The following is a 23,648-nucleotide window of genomic DNA, read 5'->3' as shown; positions in this document are numbered from 1 at the left end:
CACTGAATCAAGGTTACTGCATCTCAAGGAGAGTATTTTGAAGATGATTAAAAGAGAATTGTTGCAAGTTTTTTAATTATTGGTTTTTCTTTTTAAAAATTCTTGAAATTTTTGGAGCCTCTCTTGTATGTTCATGTGGGTTTTTGGTGACATTGGTGATTTGTGAACTGCTGGGTACTGATTATTTCTATTATTCTTAATGTTGTACAGTACGTTTGTATTTGTATTTTATTTGTATGCACTTCATCAAATCAACATAAGTGCAAGTAACACTTTTCACAAAATTCAGAAGCAATGTATCAAGGGGTAAATCTGCTTCCTGTTAGTTGGCCAACAATGGATCATGTTTATTCCATTTCTCTACTTTTACTTCCGATAATCAATTTTTGCAATGTAAGAAGTATTGTTGAAAAGTGTTACACAACAAAAGCATCAAAACAGGATAAAGACTATAAGAGGAATTCTTTTTGTCACACAGGAGCAAGTTGGGAGCATTGGTGCAGCATTACAGAGGTAAAGACATGGGTGTCAGTATCTGAAGAAATTCGGATCACTAACAACTTCTCTCCTCTGCCCACAGTCCAACTCAGCCCCGAAGAACCTACCTCTTTCACTTGGTGGGAAAATTCAAAAAACATTGTTGCCAAAAGTCAGAGTTCATTTACGAACCTAAGAATGAAGGAGGCATTTGTGGAAGCCTAAAAAGAGAAGCACAATAGGACACGGCACATCCGCGATACCCCTGATGAAACTTTTGTTTTATTCCCAGTCTTCTGTCTGGATTATATGGGGTACCGGCAGATCTCCAACACTTTATTCTCTCCCTCTTGTCATTTCTTATTACACTTTACAAGTAAGTTTGTTAACTTTTTTTATGCCAGTATAGTAACAGTTTCGGCTAATCTCTCTTTTTATATTTAACCTTAGTATGCTCCATTTTGACAGATGTCAGTATATTGTAAATAGAATAAAAAATGTAAATTAGATGTACCGTACATAATCACGTATAAGTCGGGCCTTGAAACCTGAAAAATTGGTCATAAAAGCAGACCTTGACTTGTACGCCCGTTCAAAAATGTGACACTTAATTTTTTTTTTTTACATCTTTTTGCCTCCTCCAATCTCACATCAGTTTCTCAGACGCATCAAATTTTGTTGCAGCAGCACAGTTACCAATTTCTATCGTTACTTCAAAGACATTTAATTTAAACCCAGTTTCATATTTTCCTCTGATCGAACGCTCCATCATAGATACAATACAATACAATATAGTTTATTTTTGTATAGCCCAAAATCACACAAGAAGTGCTGCAATGGGCTTTAACAGGTCCTGCCTCTTGACAGCCCCCCAGCCTTGACTCTCTAAGAAGACAAGGAAAAACTCCCAAAAAAACCCCTTGTAGGGAAAAAATGGAAGAAACTGTAGGAAAGGCAGTTCAAAGAGAGACCCCTTTCCAGGTAGGTTAGGCATGCAGTGGGTTTTAAAAAATGGGGGTCAATACAACACAATACACAGAACAGAACAAATCCGCAATACAGTAAAAAAAAATTAAAAAAATTTTGGAGCAGAATTTAACAGTAGATGATATCACGTAATATGATTTGGATTAGATAAGGGATGCTCTTATGATAAAGGTGTATGAGGGTGTGAGATACAAAAAACACAAAACAGTGCAAATGTTGCTTCTGAATAGTTCGGGTATTACCGTGTGGTCACATAGGCACAATAGAGACAGAGAGAGAGAGAGAGAGAGAGGTTAGGAGCACACGCTGATACAGCGCATTGCTGCACACACATAGAAAAAGAAGGCCATGTGCTCAGTGGTTACTCTCTCAGGTGGCGTTAGCATATCATAATCTCTTGAACCAATAGCGTGAGTTTTCCGCATTCGACTTATACGACCGACATTATAAAATACCAGAAATTATACGATAAAATCAAGTCCTGACTTATCCGCGAGTATATACAGTAATGTAACTATATTTCATTCAAGAATTTTTATGTTTGTTATGTATGAGTTATTAAGTTCTGTCACTCACGTGCCCATGGGAGGCAGCTAAAGGGCTTGAGTAAGGGCAGTTCCGAGTCATACCGGGATGTGGCAGAGTGCACTGACTCTTTTTCTCCCTTTCCTGCAGACCACTCACAGGAGATTCCACCTGGCCCTCTTGACGTCACTTCCAGGACCGAGCCTATGGAAGGAGACCTTGCTGGCTCCGGCCCCTGTGATGTCACGTCCGGGCTCAAACCTATGGCTGAAGACCTTCATGAGCCTGACCCCTTTGATCTCACTTCTTGTCTTCCCCTTTAAAAGCCTCCACCTTTTCCCTATTCCCTCAGTTCTGCTTTGGACTCGGTTTTGTGCACATCAGTGCTGTATTCGTTTGAACAACTTTGCAGCCAGGATATCAATTATACGGGTGGCTGCCCCAAACCTTTCTATGACTCTGAGTCAAGTTTGTGACAGTTCCTATTAAGTTGTTAAGTTATTAAGCTAATTAAGTTAACTTAACGTAACCCTATTAAGTTATTAATTTAACTTATTAAGTTATTAACTTAAGTTCCTATTATTATTAAGAGATACAGCATTTAACCCCTTAACCGCCCTCTGCCGGATATATCCGGCATCGTAGCTTTATTGCTGACGCCTTACTGCCGGAATTATCCGGCACATTTGCCTGTGGTTATGTGAATGCCTGGTGCGTAGTATAACTGACAGTTTGGCGTGGGTATTATTACTACGTTGTATTTCAACAACTCTGCGGTTGTATTGGCCGATCACGTGATGTGATTCGAAAGTGAAAGCTGTGAATATGGCGAAACGTAAACTGACTTCAAGTGAGGTTTTGCAGGCGATTTTGGACAATAATTCTGATCATGATTGTAGCAGTTCTGAAGAAGATTTTAGCGACAATGATGATCAGCAACGTGCGCTGCATGATACTGTGAGTGACGACGCATCGGATGATGGCGATGAGTGGGTGTATCCCCAGCATCTCAACTGGACTGCTGCCCGTTATCTGAGCCAGATATGAAAGATCCAAACCGTCACCGCTTGTTCAAGCTACATCCTTTGATTGACCATTTATTTGAAACATTTCAGCAGGTATTTCAGCAGGTAAATACTGCTTGAATAAATGTAAAGTAAAAAAACGAAAATTGTTCAGATTTCTCCTGGCATGGGGAATATTTAGGGAGTGGGCGGTTAAAAGGTTAAACTTCCATCCATCCATCCATTATCCAACCCGCTGAATCCGAACACAGGGTCACGGGGGTCTGCTGGAGCCAATCCCAGCCAACACAGGGCACAAGGCAGGAACCAATCCCGGGCAGGGTGCCAACTCATCGCAGGACACACACAAACACACCCACACACCAAGCACACACACGGGTCAATTTAGAATCGCCAATCCACCTAACCTGCATGTCTTTGGACTGTGGGAGGAAACCGGAGCGCCCAGAGGAAACCCACACAGACACGGGGAGAACATGCAAACTTATCGTTCATATTGTTAGTCACATTGCAGTTATATTAGGTTGTGTATACTGACCAGGACCAAGTGTCGATGTACATGTAAAGTCATTCCATCGAGAGGGGAGCTGCTGCGCTGTTTTCCTTTACAACAGATTCTAACACATTATTTCTGTGACAAGCATTTCCACTTTCAAAAGCAGATGCCTCTGTCAGTGCAACACCAAAGTTTTTCCAGCTAAAAATATACAGCATCAATCTTAAGGGAACCTGTAAACTTTATGTACTCGTCAGATTTAAAGTGCCGGTTAAGTGCTGCCATGGCATATAACAAATTTCATCCTTTTATCTTTTTTGATTACTTGGATCCATTTACTTCATTACGGTTCATCAGTGGGAAAGCTGTTGAAACTCAAGCAAGGATGTTTTTGTTTAGGGACAATGCAGAAGCTCTACTATCGTGATTCTGACAATGTTAAGGATAACTGGAAGAGAGCTTATCCATCAGTGACGCCTCACAGAAGGAAAATACAGAAAATATTGTGAAGTGGCTAATTGACATTGTTGTAGCAATATGTCCTTAATGAAAAACAGCAGAAAAACCTGAGATGACCCAAAAAACAACACTGCCAGGTCAGAGAAACACTAAAGCAGTGGTGTCTTATTTCAGCAGCTGTTGGATTTCATTCAAGGCACTAATTTCTGTTTGGTAATGGAAAATTCAGTACGTTTCAACTGAGTTTGAGACCCCTGATATAACTGGTCACCTCTTAACTCACTTTGCATCACGTTATTTTTTTTTTTGACTGTTGATTGTGGAAAAAAGAAATATAGGCCCTGAATCTTGACAAGAAAATCAATTAAAATTACGTCGAACGAAATATGTTCATTTAGCAGCTGTGTGATTACCAATTTAAAAAGTGACAAGAATCAAAACCTGCAGCCACTGTGTGGCCCTCTAGGATATGAATTTGAGACCCCTTTCGTAAAAATTAACAAGGCAGTGTGGCAGGTGGTAGGAACCCTTACCCAGCCGGGACGCCCTGATGGTGGAAGGACTGGTTGAGAGAGTATTTTCAGAACAGTTTCTCCTCTGGGGCGACAGAGAGCAGCCCCCTTAGTTTCCTAGTGGAGCCCACTTAGTTTCCCAGCCCCCAGTGGGGCTGTACAGACATTTCCAAGGCCTTATTTGGCCACACTTTTGCCAAGCCCAGAAGTGTTGCCAGAAGAAGGTTGTTGGGCACCTGGAGTCCTTCCGGTTGCCATATAAAGGGAGCCAGTCCCCACCATTAAAAGGCCAGAGTCGGGAGGAAGAGGACAAAGCCTGAGGAGGAGTGGAGGGAGAAGGACTGGCAGCAAGAAGGGACTGTATTGGGCTGTAAGCCTTGTGTCTTGGTGTGTGGTGATTTGTACATTTTATTATAAATAAATGCATGTGGTGTGGCAAACCTGTTGTGATATTGACGCTATATAGCGCCTGACCCAACACAGACTCACACTGAGGCAGGGGTAAAACACTATGAACTTTTATTTTTCTTCACCTGTGGGGCACGTCTTCCCCATGAACCCCACAGGCAATACACAGTCCCAAAAGCACTAAAGGCAACACAAAATACTTTTCTGGCACCACCTCTCCTCCCATCTAGCTTCGTCCTCCACCTCCCTACTCTGGCCACTGAGTGGTGGTGGCTGGCCCCTTTTATAGCCCACCCAGATGTGTTCCAGATGCTTGACCACCTGGTCCCGATTGCACTTCCAGGTGGGGCTGAAGATTTGTCCAGCCGGGCTGTGAAATCCAGGCAGCACCCCCTAGCGGCCACCCCACCTCCCAACCGGGCTGTGGAGGACTCCATCTCCCATGGAGCCCTGCAGGATGTTGGGGAATCACCGTCGGCCAGAGAGGCTGCCACCAAGCGTCCCGGGGGAGGTATTCAGTTGCCCATGGTTGCTCCCCCGGAACATATGCAGCAGGGGCGTCCCAGCTGGGACCCGTCACACTGTCTAGAGGAAGGCCTAAGAGAAGGTTTATGGATGTGGTGAGAGAGGACATGTAGGTGATGGGTGTAACAGAACAAGATGTAGAGGACAGAAAGATATGGAAGAAGATGATCCGCTGTGGCGACCCCTAACGGGAGCAGCTGAAAGAAATAGAAGAAGTGTGGCAAACCTGTCTCCTGCCTGTCTGTGTCTACGTTGGCTTCCACAGCAGCTACTGGACAAAAGTTATATTCAATGTTTTTTAGGCTTTTTTTTATTATTTATTTTTTTTACATGTATTACAAAATAAATTCACCCAAGGATTTTGTAAAGGAAGAAACAAATGGAATGCCACTTGCAGGCATAAAAACAAGCTCTGAGTTCATAGATACTGTATTTAAAACAGAAGAGTCAGATGTGCTTGATACTTTGAAGACTAATAAAAAGCCTGGACCTGATGGGATTTTACCAATTGATTGGACTGAAAGAAATAAAAGATGTAATCTATAAACCCTTATTAGGCATATTTAAGCAGTCACTTGAGATATCACAAGTACCAGAGGACTGGAAAGTTTCAAATATGACTGCAGTCTTGAATAATGGAGACACAATGTACCCTGGTAATTACAGACCAATTAAGTCTGTCTTCTGTGCCATGGAAAACTATGGAAACTATAATAAGAAAGAAAATAGAAATACCTACAGTATATGAGAGCAACATAATAAATAACAGCTTGAGAGGAAGACCTTGCCAAACCAATATGTTAGGCTTTTTTGAGCAGGCTACTGCAGTAATTTACAAAAGCAAAGATTACAAAATAATTTAATTAGACTTTCAAAAAACCTTTGATTCAGTCCTACACCAAAGATTAATTTTGAAACTAGAAGCTGTAGTCATTAGAGATAACCTATGTGAAAACATAAAAAGATGTAATTGAACAAAATGTATGTGTGTATAGAAAATAGGACAGAGTGATGAAACTTGTTTGTGTTTTGCGTACGTGACAAGAAGCATGTATACTTTCTGGAAGTTTTCTTTTGATGATGTGTGTGACAAGAAAATATACCTTTAGGGTAATAACTTTACAAAATTGGAAAAGTACAATGAGTCAGGATGCTATTTTTTGCTTACGTGGTCAACGATCAGGAGATTAGAAAGGTATAAAAGAACAAGGACATCTGCGCTCGAGGCAGATGAAGCGCGGTGTCCTAGGACTGTGTTTCTCTGACATTTTACCCTTGCCTGGTATGTATTAATAAAAGGTTTTGACTAATTTTAATTTTCTTCTCTGTCTTCAGTCACAAAAAGTGTCCACAGTTTTTGGCGCCCGGACGTGGGGCAAGAGACGGCCGGTCGACTCCTCCAGCGAGACCATTTCAGTGATCCGCCTTACCAGCGGACTGCCGCTAATTTGAGCTCCGGCAGCAGAGCATGCAGCTCCGGCAAAAGTTAGGACTGCCCTGTCCTGAAACAGTTCTTGCGTGAGGAGCCCCTGGTCTCCTCTTTGCTACATCCACAGTGACTGAACGGATTTCCAGACAGAGCTTGCACACTTCCAGACTGGGGTAAGCACCGGGGGATTTCCGAATATTTTTTTATTTTCTAAATAACGGGAGGGCGAGTTTCCTGTTGACCGTCTAGTCATACTCATATCTCAACGGGTTGCTTAAGGTGATGGAGACTTGACCCAAGCAGTTTGACGCATACGAAAGGTCTGACGAAAGGATACTGGCCTCACCCATATCCTAGACTCGGCTGGACGTATTGATGTAGTATTCTGCTGAACCGAATCGGACACGAAGTCACCTGAGCTGGAATCCGGGGATGTGAGCGGACAGGCTAACGGGACGAGTAACGGGGTGGTATGGAAATATAAACCGAAAAGAGCACAGATTACAGGATTGCTGTTAGGAACGGAATGATACGTAGCGCTATGGAAGATATGTAGCTATGGAAGATATGTAGCGCTATGGGAAAATAAATAAATCTACATACGGAATAAGCAACAAAGCCGTGTTCTCCTGGGAACTGGATCAGTACCGATAGTTAGGTGTCTCCCCTTGAAACTAAGAAGGGAACAGTTTAGGTTTAGTGAGTGGCACACTTAATGCCTCGCTGATTCATACGTACAAGGGATTAGGCGAATCAGTATATAGTTGGAAAATTAAATACAGAACCCGGGAGAGCAAGGGGACATAATAGGAACTTATAACAGTAAGCCTGTTAATCGCCGCACAGGGGGATCAAAATCATTAGTGCTGGAAGAATTATTTTCGGAGGATCAACAGACGCCCCGTAAAAATGGGTCTCCTAGAAAATTTATAGAAAAGAAGACAGGTTTAGATTTATCCTATTATTTTTTTTCCCCTCCTCAGAACCAACCTCAGACACCTCTATTATCCCCTCCTCTATTCCCCATTCCGACTGCCCCCCCTGCACTACAACTAGCAGAAGTTTCCCCTGATGATTCCCCAGGCACAGATCACTATGACCCCTCAACCCATCGTGATGACTCACCCTGTACTAGACAAACCCCCGTCTCTAAATGCATTCGAAGTCACAAACCAGCTCCAACTTTTTTCTCTTCTGATCTTTCACATTCACTTACTTGCCCTTTAATAGAAGTTCCCAATCCCCATTATAACCCTGCCCATCCAGCTGGACCCCAAAATCCCACAACAGTTATGATACATCGGAACTGGGACATCCAAGAATTAAAAGATGTCGTGAATGCACTTCCAGATCCAAAGGAAGTAGGTGGACTAAAATTTGTTGAACAACTTGATCAGTTAGATAGCATGTATAAGCCTAATGCTGCTGAATGGACCCAGGTACTTCATCGAAAGCTTGGGACCACATGGGCCACTGTTGGCAGGGGTGTCCGCAATGACATTCCATGGGTATGGAACCCAGCTTTAACTCGAGGACAGGGGATAGGTGGAGAAGGCGATTTTAACCCAAAATGGGAGGCGTTGAGACAAAATATTGCAGAAAAATATAAAAAAGGAACGGACTGGTCCCTTATTTCTGCTGTAAAACAAAAGAGAGACGAAACGGTTGATGAATGGGCACATAGGATTCAAGACCTTATGGCTAATCACTCGGGCTTGGGAAATGCTGATGACCGCACCCGAGCTGCAGTTCCACCTTTTGTTTCCAGTTTGCGCCTTGATATACAAAACAAAGTCCGCACTTCCTGTATTGAGTGGGAAAGTGCCACGTTTGATGAAGTCAAACGACATGCTGAACATGCCGAATCGGACTCTCATGCCAAATTATTGGCAGCACAGATGAACTATTATACCAGGAATGCTCCTGACCAAGGTCGAGGATATGGCTTTAGAGGAAGGGGACGAGGACGAGGAAGAGGACGAGGTGGTTTTAGAGCTCCTCCTGTTGACCACACTAAGAATCCTTTTATTCCCTCTCCCTTAAATTCCAATGCTAATTCCTTCTCTTGCTACGCCTGTGGTGAAACTGGACATTTTCGTCGAGAGTGCCCTCACAGACAGCAACAACCCCCACCTCCCCTTATTCCACCTATTTTCTCTGACACCCCTGACTAACAATACTGGCCATAGGAAAACGCTGGGACCTCCAGCCACTCTTTTCAACTACCTTTGCTCACCCATAATTCAGAGACTGATCCTTTACTGACATTGTTCGTTGATGGCACTGAGACTGTTTTCTTAATCGACACTGGTGCCACTTGATCTACTCGCTAGCTGGCAAAGGTCCCTGCTTCGAACGAAACTGTTACTGTGCTTACTGCTTCTGGACAACCTCACCTTCTTCAAGTATCAAAAACCTCTTCAAGTCCAGTCACGTCCTGGCGGACATACTTTGTTCAACCCTAAAGTTGTTGTGTCAAATTACCCCTTACCCCAAACCCTCTTTTGCAGCATGGACTTTCCCCACACACCATTCTCCTCAAAGCCCTACACTCTTTTTCCCCTTGTCTTTTTCCCAATTTACAGGCCCCTGACATTTTACACTGTACTGCCCAATACTTTAGACACCACCTGGCTAGAATCTTTCCTTATTTCTGGTATTTGCCCCGAAACCCTTCACATCTCCTGTGTTTTTATTTCATCCACAAAGGCAGCTGCTTCTGTTCATTTTACATGCTCACAGCACATATATTATCTTGGCAAAATAGTGCCTCATATTTTTCCTTAGCTAAATCTCACACTGTTAAATGGGAGAAAATAGGACCATGGGTGGAAAAATGCCTTGAAAGAACAGACTGGTTACAAGTTACTCCAGGTATTTTTGATACTCCTGACCATTTAATAACTAAAGTAATGTTTCAAAGGATAGCCCATTGTGAGCCTCTGGTGATCCACCCGAAATCCTCCTTCTGCTCGCACCGTGCCCAATATCCTTTGTCTCCCGAAGCAGAGGCTGGCATCTCCGCCGTACATTCCGATCTCGTCAAACGCGGTACCGCCGATGGACATGGACCGTCATGCCTCAGGGATACAGAGAAGCCCTTTGTGTTTATGGTTAAGCTCTTGCCCAAAATTTAGAAGGCGTCTGGCCGGAAATAGGACATTGATACAGTATGTAGATGGCCAATGATATGTAGCGCTACGGAAAGAAGATTGTACAATAGATACTCAGAAATTGTTGCTGTTTCTGGGGGAAAAATGGCCATAAAGTTTCTAAGGTTAAGCTGCAGCTAAACAAAACAACAGGTTATGTCTGTTTTAGGTATTCTGGGCTACTGCAGACAGTGGGTTCTAAATTTTACTGAAAGAGCACAGCCGTTGCAACAATTGGCTGAGAAGGCTCTCTGTACCCTCAAAGCTACTCTTTTATCTGCGCCCGCGCTAGGTTTGCCTGATCATTCTCGTCCATTCACTTTGTTCGTGGACGAAAAGCAGGGATTTATGAATGCAGTACTGACGCAACAACATGGAGATAAACAAAGACCGGTGACTTATTTTTTCTAAAAAAACTGGATCCAGTGGCCGCAGCACTTCCTCCGTGTCTTCGTGCTGTGGCTGCAACAACAGAAGCTGTATTAGCAAGCACGGATGTAGTTCTCATGAGCCCCCTAACAGTTAAAGTGCCTCACGCTGTACATTCTATCCTAGTACAAGCAAAAACTTCACATCTCAACTAGTTACGCAGTGGTCCAAGGGGACCGCCTGCTGGAAGCAAATCGAATTTCATCAAGCTTAAGTGCACAAACAGCTGAACTCTTAGCACTCACTCAAGCATGTCAGCTGTCCGAAGGGAAGATCGTAACAATTTATACAGATTCCAGGTATGCTTTTGGAGTCTGCCATGATCATGGAACACTATGGAAACTAAGGGGATTTAAGACCAGTACTGGAGAGCTCTAACTAAAAACTGAAAAAGATAATTATCGATTTGTGTAATTGGTTTAACGCAAATGAATGTCTCCACTTTTGTTTAAGGCTTGTAGATATACAAAAGTATTTTCCTTTTAAACCCTGATCAAGTTTGAAGGAAAAATACTCTTTTAATAATATTACATGAGAAGGGAGACAAGTTTTTTGGCGATAAGCGGAATGTGTCTAATTGTGATATGAATGTGTGTCTAATTGTGATATGAATGGAAGTTGTGTATTTTAGGTACTATAAAGGAAGAGCATGGTGACGCAGTGGTCAGCACACTTGATACGAATAAAGGTTCAAGCACGTATGTTTTCCTTGTTAAGTCAGAATGTTCTTTGTGACCGCGTAATGGGAATGCTTTCTTGTTGTTGGGAATGCTTTCTTCTTGTGGAATTGTGCTGCGTGATTTCCCCGAGTGGATTGTCCTTGTTTGTCGCTGGAATTTACGGCTCGCCACGGAAAATTTAATGATTTTTCCTTGTTGCCGCTGGGCTAAAATTTCGCCACGGATGTTTCATGATCTGGAACACAGCGCGCATGAAACTGAGGTAAGATGAATTCCTAATTTAATGAAAGTGATACCAGCTTGCGGCCTGAGAAGTTGTAATAATAAGCATGAAGGAAAAGACGCGTTTAAGTATGTTGCATAGATAACCTTTAAGCACAACTTAAGACCAGTACTGGCAAACCCATTCAACATCAGAAATTGATCGAATCCCTTTTAGAAGTTATAACCAAACCATCGGAGCTAGCGATTGTTAAATGTCAAGCTCACACAGGAAAACAGGATCCTGTTAGCAAAGGGAATGAATTAGCTGACCACTTTGCTAAAGAGGCTGCATATAATAACACACCAATTTCTTTATTCCAACAGAGAAATGACCAGGACCCTGATAATCAAATTATTTCTTTACAGAGTGCAGCCACGGATATCGAAAGGAGAAAATGGTCCAAAGAAGGGTCCCTCTCTGATGGAGTCTGGACTCATAAACACACTAACAAACCTTTTCTCCCAAAAGCCTCTTTCCCAGGAATGGCAAAAATCGCCCATGGCCTCGATCACGCAGGTAGAGATGCCATGGTTCAAGATGTTGAAAAACATTGGGAAGCTGTAGGTTTCTCTACATATGCAGAGCAATTTTGCAGATGCTGTGCAATATGTCAAAAGTTTAATGTGGGAAAGGGTACCCAGGTAAGTCCCGCCGTTACCCCTAATCCAATGGGTCCGTTTGAACACCTCCAAATGGATTTCATTGAACTAACCTCGTCTAAAGGGTTCCGATATTGTCTTGTGATTGTCGATGTGTTCTCCCGATGGGTAGAGGCTTTCCCTTCTAAACACAACGATGCCAAAACAGTAGCTAAAGCACTAATTAAAGAGATTATTCCAAGATGGGGTATCCCTCAAAAGTTACAAACAGATAATGGCACTCATTTTGTGAACTCCATTATAAATGAATTAACCACCTGGCTATTGTGAATACCATCCCCTAAGCGGAGGCATCGTAGAACGATGCAATGGCACTATAAAAGCTAAACTCGCAAAAATTTGTGAACAAACTAATTTATCATGGCCGGATGCACTACCCTTAGCTTTAATGGGACTAAGGGGACGGACACACCGACAACTGGGACTATCGCCGTTTGAGATTCTGACCGGACGTCCCATGCCCGTTGGCATGGTTGTAATGTGAATTTGCATACTGTGGACAATGATTTTCTCTCTAGTCTTGCAGGTTTGCGAACCTCGTTGAAGGAAATCCACCAGCAGGTTAATCAAGCCTGGAGGACCAGTCCCCTTTCCAAGGATTTTACCAATTCCTTTGGGCACCTGGATCCTGGTTCGAGATACTCGGAGGAAACACTGGCATCAGCCTAGGTGGAGAGGATCATTCCAAATTCTTCTATCCACACCACACGCCGTGAAAGTTGAGGGACTGCCTGCCTGGATTCACGCCTCACATTGCAAGAGATGGCACCCTTGATTGCTGTGCTACTATGCTTTTCTTTTCCCTTGTCTACTGCCCTGGTCACCTTGACTTTCCCGTTAGGAATCACCACATCAGTGCAGTTTGATTTCTGCTCTATTATCAACTGTGGGACTGGTCGACAAGCCCAGTGGACCGGATCTGACAAATACGTGTGTATGAGGGGAAGTGACTGCGACAACTGGCAATGGGTTTTTGCTAACACTGGAACTGAGGACTGGGGTTATCAACCTTTTGAGGCCCAAAAATACGGTTTGAAAAATCGGTTTTCTATCATAAAAGGACATGCCTCTCATGAATGTGCTGACAACCATTGTAACCCCTTGATCATTACTTTGAAGAACCCCTCTTTACATGACTCAGGTATTTATGTATTAGGGGCATATGTATCTGGAACAGACCCTTTAGGGAGATTTCTAATTAAGATTGACAATCCTGTTATTAACACCCCTCATTCTCTGGCACACACACCCATCTCCCCAACTTTTGGTTCAGATTTTTCTCCTGTTAAGATTATGAATATTTCCACCCTTTCATCCACTTTTTCAGTAGAAACTGGTTATGGAGATCAGAATAGGTGGTTGCAGTGGGTTCTCTATTCAGCTAAGCAAGTTAATCGTTCTCATTGTTATGCGTGCGCTGCAGCCCGTCCTCATTTAGCTACAGTCCCTTTCCCATTATCTAACATTTCTGACCCCGTGGGGTTGCCCTGCTTTCTGTATTTATTCACTACTTCCAAGAAACCCCTCTCTAGTTCAAAGTGTTCTAATCTATCTATTCTTTTTCCCCCCACCCGTCACATGGATACCCCTATGTTTCAAACTCACGAAGGAAATTATACATGTTTCAAATCTTATGGAACGACATGGGTAGGAGAATTACCATTTTCTTTCTGTTCTCAAACTTTTCAGGTTAACTTTTCTCTGAACACCGTTCTGTCTTCCTTTCTTCTCTCCCAAACCACTCCTAGATCAGATATTTGGTGGATGTGCAGTAGGTCCAAATTATTTGCCACCCTTCCCCCTAACTGGTCTGGTACCTGTGCTCCAATCCAATTAGTTATGCCTTTTAGACTTCTATCCTTACCTCCCTCTCACTCCCCATATTATTCCACACCTCCTTTTTATTTCCGACATACCCGCTCCCTTTTCCATACGCCTACTAATATCTCCTTACATGGCCCTGGAGTATACATAGATGCTATTGGAGTCCCTAGGGGTGTCCCAGACAGATTTAAAGCTAGGGATCAAGTCGCAGCCGGTTTTGAATCTATCATACCCCAAATTACTATTAATAAGAATGTAGACTGGATTAATTACCTTTATTATAACCAACAACGTTTCCTTAACTTCACCAAAGATGCTATTGAAGGCATACATGAACAGCTTGATCGTACTTCTCTGATGACTTGGCAAAATCGTCTAGCCCTGGACATGTTACTTGCGGAAAAGGGAGGTGTCTGTGCTATGTTTGGTGATGCTTGTTGTACATATATTCCAAATAATACCGCTCCAGATGGATCAATAACTCGTGCATTGGCAGGCCTTACTGCTCTCTCTAAAGAACTTTCCACTAATTCTGGCATTACAAATCCCTGGGATCAGTGGTTTGCATCCTCCTTCGGATCCTGGGGACAATGGATAAGATCTGTTTTCATTTCTTTGGTTGTGACATTTTGTCTCCTCCTCCTGGTTGGTTGTTGTATTATTCCTTTGGTTCGCTATATAATATCTAAGTACTTTACCGCCTCTATGGAAAGGGCATATATGCTACATGAGGAGCGCATGTCTCGTGTAGCTTCTTCCATTTTCTCTCCCCCTTCCCCTTCATCAACCATTTCAAGATAGAATTATATAGGCCCACATCATTTTTGTTCAAAAAGGGAGGAGTGTGAAAACATAAAAAGATGTAATTGAACAAAATGTATGTGTGTATAGAAAATAGGACAGAGTGATGAAACTTGTTTGTGTTTTGCGTACGTGACAAGAAGCATGTATACTTTCTGGAAGTTTTCTTTTGATGATGTGTGTGACAAGAAAATATACCTTTAGGGTAATAACTTTACAAAATTGGAAAAGTACAATGAGTCAGGATGCTATTTTTTGCTTACGTGGTCAACGATCAGGAGATTAGAAAGGTATAAAAGAACAAGGACATCTGCGCTCGAGGCAGATGAAGCGCGGTGTCCTAGGACTGTGTTTCTCTGACATTTTACCCTTGCCTGGTATGTATTAATAAAAGGTTTTGACTAATTTTAATTTTCTTCTCTGTCTTCAGTCACAAAAAGTGTCCACACCTACAAAATGAAATCTCAAGTTGGTTATCTGGCAGAAGATAAAGAGTACAGGCAGGTAAGAGAGGGATGCTCCACATGGAGTGAGGTCATCAGTGGAGTACCTCAGAGTCTGTCCTAGGCCCGTTACTTTTTCTGATTTATATAAATTACATTGACTCCAGTGTAGGTAGTAAACCTGTAAAAATTCACACAAGACACCAAAACTGGAGGAATGGCAGGCACTGAGGAGACAGCAAAAACAAGCGTTAGAACTGGGTGAACACTTGGAAAATGCAGTATAACACAAGGGCAACAGGAACATCTTTAAATATATAAAATCCAACATCTGTCTGTATGTATGTCTGTCTACTTTTCACAAGAGAACTACTTAACGGATTTAGATCGGGTTTTATTTCTATAATTTGCTTGAATATTCTGGTTAATTTTGCAACCTCTCTCATAGCGCTAAGTATCATAGTTCGCTTGCAGTACCAATTTATTTGCGCGAATCTGAGAGAGAGGCAATGGGCTGAGGGGACGGGGCAGGGCCCTCCTTACTCACATGTCAGCCTCGGGGCGTATCTTACATTTGCTTAGCAAGCAAAGGAGAGAACTACTTATCTGATTTAGATTGGACTTTTTTTCTAGAATTCACTTGAACATTCCGGGTGATTTTGTGACCTCTCTCATCGCGCTAAGAATCATAGTTCACTTGCAGGAGCGATATATTCACGTTAATCCGAGAGAGAGACTGCAGGCCGAGGGGAGAGGGAAGCGTAACGTCAAGAGTGGGGAGCCAGAAACAATTCCAGTTGAATTGTTTCAACCAAACAGGAAATCACGATGCCAAGGACACCAGTCAAAATTATGGGGAAAATGCATTCAGGATAGAAGCCAAGAAGGACTTTTTTACACAAAGAGTTGTAGGGATCTAGAAGAAACTACTGAGGCATACAATTGAACCTTGACAACCTTTCAGAAGTATCTGGATGAGTTATTGGGACAGCTTAGCTGTTAGACTGAATGGTCTCCTCTCGTTTGTCAAATCTCTTAATTTCTATTAATATATAGAAATAACATATATAATATAATTGAGTATATATATATATATATACATAGAGAGAGAGAGAGAGAGAGAGAGAGAGAGAGAGATTCTATTATACAGTATAGAATGCTATCATAAATATTCATAAGTGTCCAGTTTCAAATATATTTAGTCTAAATCAGGGTTGAGAGAAGCTAGAACCTATCCTGATTTACAAAGCAAATATTGTTTTGACACTTTATTTTTAAAATGAGCCATGTACTAATTCCCAAATGTAATTGTAATTTTTTTTCACAATACTGAAGCTGTTTATTTATTACTAGAGCACAGTCCATCTAACTATGTCCAGGCAGTGTAACATTTTAACTCACAAGTGAAATGATAGCAACTAACAACCAAAACAACTGAGAAACTGAACCTGAACAATCACTTCCAGTGAGGTACTCATTTCAAATGAGTTTGATGAATTGAGTGGTCACCTCTTGTTTGTAAAATCTATGGTGCTTCTTATATTCTTCTTCAATCTTCTCATCAATCACTAAGGCTAGCCAATTTGTATCCAGTCATCCATCCATTCATTTATTAAGGCTTGTCTTTACACAGTACAATGGCAAGAAAAAGTATGTGAACTCTTTGAAATGACTTCGGTTTCGGCATTAATTGGTCATAAGTTGTAATCTGATCTTCATCTAAGTCACAAGTATACACAAGCACAATATGTATACACTAATAACAAACAAACAATTGTAATCCTTCATGTCCTTATTGTACATGCACATCAGACATTCATAGTGTGCTGTGGAAAAAGAAAGTGCCCCTTAGAATTAATAAATGGCAAAACGTCTTTTGGCAGCAATAACCTCTAACAAGTGCCCCTGGTAACTGCAGTTCACACCTGCATAAAGATCAGGTGCAATTTTAGACCATTCTCCCTTATGGAACTGCTTTATCTCTGCCATATTTTTAAGATAACTGTATGAACTGCTTTCTTGAGGTCATTCCAAAAGCACCTCTGTTAGGTTAAGGTCTAGGCTCTGCCAGATCCACTCCAAAATGGAGATTGATGGGCTTTGGCAAATTTCAGGTTTGTAGCGAGTGCTGTGGCTTCTACCTTAATGTCCTGCCATGGACACCATGCCAATTCCATGGTTATTGTATGGTAAACTCATGAATAGAGATGTTAACCTACTCCTTCAAGCCTTTAGATGTTGCACTAGGGTTCTGTGCGTTCTGTGTCTTCCTTTAGAGCAGGGGTCTCCAACTCCAGTTCTGGAGAGCTACTGTGGCTGCTGGTTTTCATTCTAATCCTTTTCTTAATTAGTGACCAGGTTTTGCTGCTAATTAACTGTTTGCCTTAATTTTAATTGATGCAGAACTTAAGACTTGGGTCCCTTAATTATTTCCTTTTTCCTTAATTAGCAACCAAACAATTTTAAGACACAAAATGAACCAACACACATAAACAACAACCTGCGTCCATCACACAATAACTGAAAATAAAGAAAGGTGAAGGCCTCAGTAATGTTGATTTGCTCAGGTCCACAAAACATTTTGAGTGCACTCTTAAAAACGAAAATCAATAGTTTTGGAAATGTCTGTCATGGCAGAACGAGCGCCATGGAATTAAATAACGGGTTTAATTAGCAACGAGAATTGGCTTCAAGTTAAGAAACTGAATGAAGTGAAGCTGGTTGGAGTTTGAGGCCCCAACTTAGTTGGTCATCTGTTGGCTCACTTTACATCAAATTAATGTCTAGGTGCCGTTTAAGGAAAAAAGAATCAATTCAGCAGTCAGAGTCTCAAGAAAAGTCAAATAAAATAAAGAGAAATAGTTAATTAGCAGCAAAAACTGGTCACTAATTAAGAAAAGAGTTAGAATGAAAACTTGCAGCCACAGTAGCTCTCCAGGACTGGAGTTGGAGACCCCTGCTTCAGAGTCATCTTGGGTGGGCGCCCACTTTTAGGCAGAGTAACCATAATACTCCATCATCTCCATTTATATATAGTTTGTTTAACTGTGGACTGACAGTTAATATCTCAACTCTTTGAAATGTTGTAACTCTTTTCAGCTTTATGCAAATCAACAATTCTTGATCATAGTTCTTCTGAGATCATGTTGTTGTGAACTATGCTTTGCATCTGTAGAAGCTTCTTTTGAACAGTTAAATGTATGAGCCTTTCTTATAGGTCAAAGATTGCTCTAAGCCATGCCTACAATCTCCTGTCATTGGTTGGACCTCAGGTTAGCCAACTCCTAACTCTTGTCCAGCTTTTGTTAATATCATCAGTGTTGGGATTGACATACTTTTCCCAGCCCACCCTTGTGGATGTTCAAATGATATGTTCAAAATGTACAAGGAACAATACAATAATGTTTGTGTCTGTAGTTAAAATAGATTGTGTTTTGTTCAATATTGTAACTTAGATGAAGATCAGACCATATTTTATGGCATGTTTAAAAATAAATGCAGTTATTTCCAAAGGGTTTACATACCTTTCCTTGTCACTGTATCTTATGGTAACCTAGAGCATATCCCCAGGCTAAAACCAACCCTAGACAGGGTGCCAGGGTACCAGTTCATCACAGGGCACGCATACACAGACTTCCACATCAAAGTCACCAGTTAACCTAATCTTCATGGTTCTTGATGTGTAAAGAAATCACACTACCGTTGTACAATGAACTCAGAAGGGAAAAACATGAAAACTCCACACAGAGAGGGAGTGATTTGGGAACGAAACACTGAAGTATGGAGCCATGAGGTTATCAATCAGTCAATCAAACAATCAATCAGTATTTATTTAATAAAATTTCATTTCCACAATGCTACACTACTAGAGCGCTTTTCACAGCAGACAGACTCTGAGCACTGAAGCATGTAACTAAATCTAGATATATTGTGCAGCACACCAGCAGATAAAGATGAATATTAATAATGACTTGATATTTATGGAGGATATATTAAAAGGGATAGACATGACTGGATAGATAAGAAGAAAGGAAGGAAGGGATTTGGATTTTTGCAAGTAACATAGCATTCTAAAACCTGCCTAATCTAATTTAGGCCTGGTTTAGAGGGGTCCTTAGCCTTTCCCAGCAGAATGGACCCAAGACAGGAACCAATCCTGGGCAGGATTCTAGTGCAGCAGAGGATCCAGCCATGCACACATCCATACAGATAAATTGTAGACTTTCCTATTAACTCAACACAGGCAGAGTGACATAGAGGTTAAGGTTTCGGACTTCAAACTCTGAGGATGTGGATTCAAATCCCACTACTGACACTGGGTGACCATGAGCAAGTCACTTCACCTGCCTGTGCTCCAATTGGGAAAAAACACAAAGAGAAATGAAACAAATTATATCTTAAATATTCCAAGTCACCTTGGATAAAGGCATCAATAATAAGTAATAATAAGAACTGAAGATACTGTAATCAGTCCAAGGATTTGAACCCAGAATTCAAGATCTGTGAGGCAGCAGTGCCTCACTACTTTAAGGGAAGAAAGTATTACTAAAGATATTGAGCAGTGAAATAAACGTCTCAGCGCAGAAGGAAACAGAAGGATATTCTCTATAGTAATAGTTTATTTTTTTTATTCTAGAAACCTATAGATCATTCACAAATTCAGCCATCTGTTAATAATGAAAGGCCCTACAGTCATTTTTTTAATAGTTAGGTGTTCAGAGAAAATAATAAGTGGCATAACATCTGCCGTTCCTAAACTGCTGGCACACACTTTCCTGATTTATTTGCATAAACAATGAATATCAAGCCATTGCATGGAGGTATTGCTAAATATGAGACTACAGCTCAACTGTTGGGCTACGAGATTACAGCTCAACCTTCGGTAAACCACAGATGACAATCGATATATAATGACGTTAAGGACTGTTTTCTGTTCATTACATCTTAATGCCACATAACAGAAGGTGCAAGCCCACCGGAATTCTCATGTGTGAGGGTACTATGTCAGTGGCCTGGGCTGGAAATTCTGTCGTTCCTAATTAATGACTTATTACACTATCATGCAGTAACTTTAAACCAATTTACGTGTTTTATGATGCACCTCTGGCTTCAGGGCCCCTTACAACTGCATTACCACATTTAGGATTACCGCCTATAAAAAAAGAACTGTTTTATTTTTAGAAAACTTACACCCTAGGCTGGCACCATCTGGCTAATAAATGCAACCTGTTTCACCTTTACATTCACATCAATGCATAAGGCTCATTGTCTGCAAGATGCTGCTATATACATCTATTTAATGTTTCCATCTCAAGTAGCTAAACATTTCAAGCAAATTGAACAATGAACTCCAGATTTCCAACATTTTACAGCACTGTCAGGTTAAACTGTTGTACATTTGTGTATAGCGTCCCTGTGAGTTAATGAGGGGAAGTGAAATGTTAACCTTATTACTTGCAGAGCGATACCTCTCCCACTAGGCCACCATCCTTGAAGACCTAGAATCCTCTTTGCTTTGTCATCAAAATCGTTTAAGCTAGTGTGGCTTATTGAGCTGTACACCACAAAGCTGCTGGTTCATTCCCTACTGCTTTCCCCATTGCTTCTAATGTGACAGGCTTCAAGCAGATAACACTTTGAGGCATGGATGCTTTCAAAGTTTTGCCTAATAAATTCAACTATAGATGACAAAGCTATGTTTTAAGACTAAAACACTGATGGTATAACTCATTTAACAACTATACAAACTCTCAGCTTGGTGTTTTGCCGCAAGCATATTATTTTTCAAAAGCAGTTAAGCTTAGAGCTGAGTTAGTCATAATCCTAATCATTATATATTTCAGTAGAGGAGTCTCAAGTTCTCTAATACCAGCATATGTTCTTTAATAACTTAAACGTATTGATTCCTAACAATAGACGCTTCAAGAAATTTAAGCACACAGCACCCAGTTGAAGAACCTCTAATTAGCATCAATTGACCCGATTCTGTGTACGCTTTCTGCTTATTCTGGAATCCTCCTTCTATTCTCTATCACTGTATGTGCAGCACACTCATGGCCTCAAGGGCGGAATCAGGTCTGGGTGCCTTCTGAGGCCATCCCCTCCCTGTTCACGAGAGAAACCAATCAGATCCGATTGCAAAGCTTGCCAGCAGCTACGTAAAGTTTCCAAAATCATTTCAAGGTTGTCTGTAGTTAGTGAACCACCGCTGGCTTGAAGGCTGCTAAAAGCAGGGAACTGACTAAAACCCGGGCCAGTCATCTTACCCACCAGCATTCCAAAAACTTAAGACTGTGGATAAATTGATACATACGACAATGAAAAATGTTACTACTGTTTTAAAAGACTAATGAGGACCATGGCAGAAACAAAACCAAACATTTGCCTTATTTGCTAAGTATACAGTAGCTAATAATTAAAAATGCTGCATTTTGCCCTGACTTCTTTATGGAACACATTAAAATATAAAATGGCAGTTCTATTAAGTATTTATTAAAAATAAATTCTGACATACTGTTACTGGTTCATATGCTACAAAGACTGGTATTTGCTGCAAGCACATGCTTTACTGATGCTCTGCTATTATAAAAATGCCATATAAAGGAAATCCAGATGTTCATTTCAAATTGTTCACATGCATATTTGTCAAAATTAGTTTTCCAGCAGGGAAAAAAACAGAAAGCAATAGGTTAACATCCATTCATCCATTTTCAAACTTGTTCAAATAAATTACATACAGGTAAAAGACTTCAGCCCCACACAATTGTATAATTAAATTTACATATACCAAATGATCAGATTCTGCATTTGTTAACCACTACTGAGCACAAACAAGCGGAATCGGCCCAAAACTCCTTCAGAAAAACTTCATTGAATGAAAATGCACTGCCTTAAGTATTTTCTACAGCACAGCACTGCTATTTGCTTGGGTACTGTCGGCTGATGACGATAATAACATCAAATACTATTGCTCTAAGGGAAATAATAACCAAGTTGCAACCTTTAAAGATGCACAAGGGTATAGTAACTGAGAGGAAAGAAACACTTGACCTTAAAGGAATAGAACAGAAGAGGGCAAAATGAAGATGACTGGCCGATAATTAGAATGTTTAAATGGTCCAGATCAATGGAACATATTTTCCCTTTTTTTTTGGCTATAGAGATGTGTAAATTACTTAGATTGTAAAACTAGGAAATGTAAAGTCGATAGTCTCCAATTATACGAGGCAGGTAACAACAGGTTCCCGGCTATCGGCTTTGCATGCTAAGTCGAAGCCATAGGGTGAGTCTCTGTTGTATTTTGTGTTCTTGGCTTAGGCAGCTTCCTTCTTTTTACCTCAGATTGGTGCTCTTATTTGCATGCACAATGTGCGAATATTTTAAAGCAGCTGTTGCAATCGGTCTATCTAACGTGTTTGTTCTGAAGAATATCTTTATTTCCATAAACAAATAAAAGCAAAGTTATACGGCGATTGTTAAAGATTCCTGCAAGTGATATAAGCTTCCTGGTGCCCTTCGTTACAGTCTCCGTCGCATCAACGGACCTGTTTTGCGAACAAATATCACCGAGAAAGTTTGATATAAATACGGTATAAACAAAGATGAGATAATGACCAATTTGGCGAAGAAACCACCGCTTTTGTACATTTGCAGTTATCAGATATATTGAATGAACGCTAGTAACGCTTTACGTTTACAGAATACCGTGCATTTGACGCGGGTGTGTTTTAAAAGGAAATCAATTTTCCTTTGATATGAAGTTTAGAGAGACACTATGAACACGCGCTTGTGTTTCTTTCCTCGATTCTACAGAAGTCCACAACCAGAATTGGCGGGGTGGAATAACATCTTTGAACAAAAGATTATCAGCAGTTTTACCTGACAGAGCACTTTCAAAGTAATCCAGGGGAAAGAAATTCTCCAACGAGTTGAAAACCACAGTTGCAGGTAATAATGAGCCCAAATGCACTCTTTATTTTCGGCTTTTCAATCAATAAAAATGTGTAGCTCTGAGACTGAAGTTCACCAACGTGATAATTCCTTTGAAAGAGCACAAAAAATCCGCAGGCAAATGTCGATCAAAATCCACAATTCAGCACTAGTAAAATAAAGGACAGCTCCGTTTGCGACAGCGGCGCTCGCCTCCTCTCGGGTCTCAGGCGCCGTCTCCGCGGCTCACAGTTCTAACCTCGCCAACTGGCAGCGTCCCGGGTTCATTTGCATACAATCACAGCGCCAACCAATCGACAACCCCGGACAGGGAAACAGAATCATAACAGTCAGCTGTTTTGTTAGATTCTCAGCTCTACAAGGAAAACGCACAGCGAAGCCGGGAGAGAAATGAAAGTGTAGGCACGAAGCCAAGTAGGGGATTTTATTGTCATTTATTATTACATTTGTATGTACAAATACAAACCTACATTTTCTATCTTTCAATTGTCATTTTAAATGCGAACAAGATTTGTAATTTAACATCGTGCCTGCCCTAGAACCGGCGACATCGTAAACCGATCAGTTATATGACAGTGGAAGACTAGAGAGTCACGAGATGA

General features: G+C 41.2%; 1 protein-coding gene across 2 annotated transcripts in view; it reads right to left on the bottom strand.

Annotated features, from left to right (window-relative positions):
• Positions 1-23,296, bottom strand: part of fstl5 (follistatin-like 5) — a 1,175,110-nt gene extending 1,151,814 nt beyond the window's left edge. Inside the window, exon 1 of one of the 2 annotated variants that reach the window (XM_028802632.2) lies at positions 22,975-23,296. The gene's annotated coding sequence lies outside the window, so the exon portion shown is untranslated. The remainder of the gene's footprint in view (positions 1-22,974) is intronic. The other variant, XM_028802633.2, reaches the window with a different exon arrangement.
• Between the last annotated feature and the right edge of the window lie 352 nt (positions 23,297-23,648).

The sequence above is a fragment of the Erpetoichthys calabaricus genome, chromosome 5 (assembly GCF_900747795.2).
Source record: "Erpetoichthys calabaricus chromosome 5, fErpCal1.3, whole genome shotgun sequence".
Classification (NCBI taxonomy): Eukaryota; Metazoa; Chordata; class Cladistia; order Polypteriformes; family Polypteridae; genus Erpetoichthys; species Erpetoichthys calabaricus.
This window is presented reverse-complemented; position numbering and strand designations above follow the sequence as displayed.